This window comes from Octopus bimaculoides, chromosome 11 (assembly GCF_046866305.1).
Source record: "Octopus bimaculoides isolate indiv1 chromosome 11, ASM4686630v1, whole genome shotgun sequence".
In the NCBI taxonomy this organism is placed as follows: domain Eukaryota; kingdom Metazoa; phylum Mollusca; class Cephalopoda; order Octopoda; family Octopodidae; genus Octopus; species Octopus bimaculoides.
The window spans coordinates 10886338-10888837 of NC_142938.1; the positions used below are offsets into that span (position 1 = coordinate 10886338).

At 33.1% G+C, this 2500-nt stretch overlaps 1 protein-coding gene across 3 annotated transcripts in view; it reads left to right on the top strand.

Annotated features, from left to right (window-relative positions):
* LOC106874024 (uncharacterized) overlaps positions 1-1425 on the top strand; it is a 127646-nt gene extending 126221 nt beyond the window's left edge. For all 3 annotated transcript variants that reach the window (XM_089359474.1, XM_089359473.1, XM_089359472.1), the window contains exon 4: positions 1-1425. This exon is cut by the window's left edge and continues 351 nt beyond it. The gene's annotated coding sequence lies outside the window, so the exon portion shown is untranslated.
* The last annotated feature ends 1075 nt before the right edge of the window (positions 1426-2500 follow it).

Genomic DNA, 2500 nt, shown 5'->3' on the forward strand with positions numbered 1-2500 from the left:
TGTTTAAAAAATGGTTTAGGGTATTACCAATCTTTGGAATATTAATTGGTTTGAGTTGCTGTAAAGAATCACAGACAAGCACCTATAAATACATACACATTTACATGTGTATACATGCGCGCGCACACACACACACACGCTCATACACATACATATATACATACATGTGTACAGACATATGTGAATACATACACACAGACATACGTGAATACATACACACATAAATACATACATGCATACTTACATATCTACGTATGCAGACACACAAACATATGAACTCTTTTTGCTCTCTTACTGGTTGCAGTGACTGGGTTGTGGCCAAGCTAGAGCACTTGCTTACAGGCAGAAAGTACTCAGAGAGAGATGGATTTTTACGCCTGAAACAACATATGCGTCTATATATGCTGGTGTATATTTACGCGTGTGTATGGATTTGCCCTTCAACACTTGAATATATATATATTTTTTTTCAATCTATGTACATATGTATGCATGTGTATATGTATGATGCATAGATTAGTCTGTGTATATATATGCCTGAGTATGTATGTATATTTGCATAAACACACATGCATGTATGTTTATGCAAATGATGGGGTGCGTACATCGTCACACACCCTTGAGTATGTGTGTGTGTGTGTAAGAGGCGATAGTAAAATCTTGTGGGTCGTATTGAGGAGGGGTAAAAGATAATGCATTCCCCCCTCCTTTTTTTTTTTCTATAAACTAAATATTGTGTACTCCTCTTCTCCACCCCCTCAATTGGGGTGGGGGGGGTCACTTGCGACAACAACAACAACAACAACAACCACAACAGCAGCCACTCACTGACTGATTGGAAAATTAGCTACGAAATACGAGTGGGGGTCAGAGTGTATGTTTTGTAAGCATGTGTGCGTATGTTTGAGTGAGAGTGAAAGCATGATAAAGACTCACTCAGAGAATGTGATATGAGTTAAAGAAAAATTTGAAACAAACATACATACATGCATACACACACACACACACACACATATATATATATATAAGGATATACACATATATCTACACACATATGGACTCACATGCATATATATATGTATATATATACACACTCACTCATACATTCAATAACTTGACTCACTCGCTCACTCACGCAGTAACTGACTGACGCACTCAGCTGAGCCACTTGACTATTTTGAGTGCAACTTTCGAGTGAGCAAATCCGTGACACTTCACTTCAGATGAGGAAAGGAAAGAAGCTATCATTTGCCACAAACATTTTTTCTTTTTTCCTGAGTGGTGCTTGGTGGAATTGTCTTTGGTTCTTTGTTTTGTTTGATCAAAGAATAAGATTTCCATGGAAAAAGCGAAAAAAAAAAAAAAACGAAAGAAAAAAAAAACGGGATAAAAATTTTGAACTGAAATGAAAAAACAAATATAAAATGGAATTTTTGTTTGAATAAAACAGAAAATGACTGACCACTCAAAATGAGTTTGTCATTGAAATTATACTATTACAGGCAGGCAAGTTTACTAATAACAAAAGGTATGTTAAAATAATAAATTTAAAAAAAAAAAAATGAAAAATGACGTTTTTTTTTTTTGCAAAATATTTACAAACAAACAACAAAAAACTGACCATGATATAAAAATAATAATAATAATAATAAAAATTATGTCAACAGAAGATTGTTGACTGTGACAACTGTACTGTACCAAGCAACATGAGGCTAGCAACTAACTAGCTACCACTAAGTGACAATGTAGCAAATCACCAAGCAACAGCCTAGCAACTATGAAGCAACAATCAAGCAACTGACCAAGCAACTAACTACAAATCATTACCAAACGACTAATTGCAAGTGATTAGCAAGCAAAAAGCTAGCAACTATGAAGCAACACTCAAACAACTGAACAGTAACCACTTATAGCAACTAAAATGAATAAGCAACAAAGAAGATGTGAAAGAAGCTAGCAACAACCCTCTAGCAATTCAACAGCAATCATCTAGCAACTTAAAACAAGACAAGAAACAATCTAGTGACTACCAAGCAACAAATTAGCAACTACCAAGCAACTATGAAGCAACAATATAGCAGCCATCTTATAGCTATCGGGCAACACACAAGAATGAAGCAACTTAGATTCTACCAACTGCAACAATCTATCAAATATCAAGCAACATTTAAGCAACTACTAAGCGAAATTTGTGCAACAATTAAGCAACATTTAAGCAACTACAAAGAAGCAACAAAGCAACAACTTAATTTATTAGCCAGCAACTACCAAGCAACAACCAAGCAACTCTTTTTATTTATTAATTTATTTATTTTATTTTTATTTTCATTTAAAAAAAAATTTTTTTTTTTTACATAAGCCATTCTCTAACTGGAAAAGCAGAATTTAAATGAAGAAAAGAAAAAAAAGATAACTTAAAACTAAGTATTGATAATATTAATTATAATAATAATAATAATAATAATAATAATAATAATAATAATAATCATAATTGCAATAA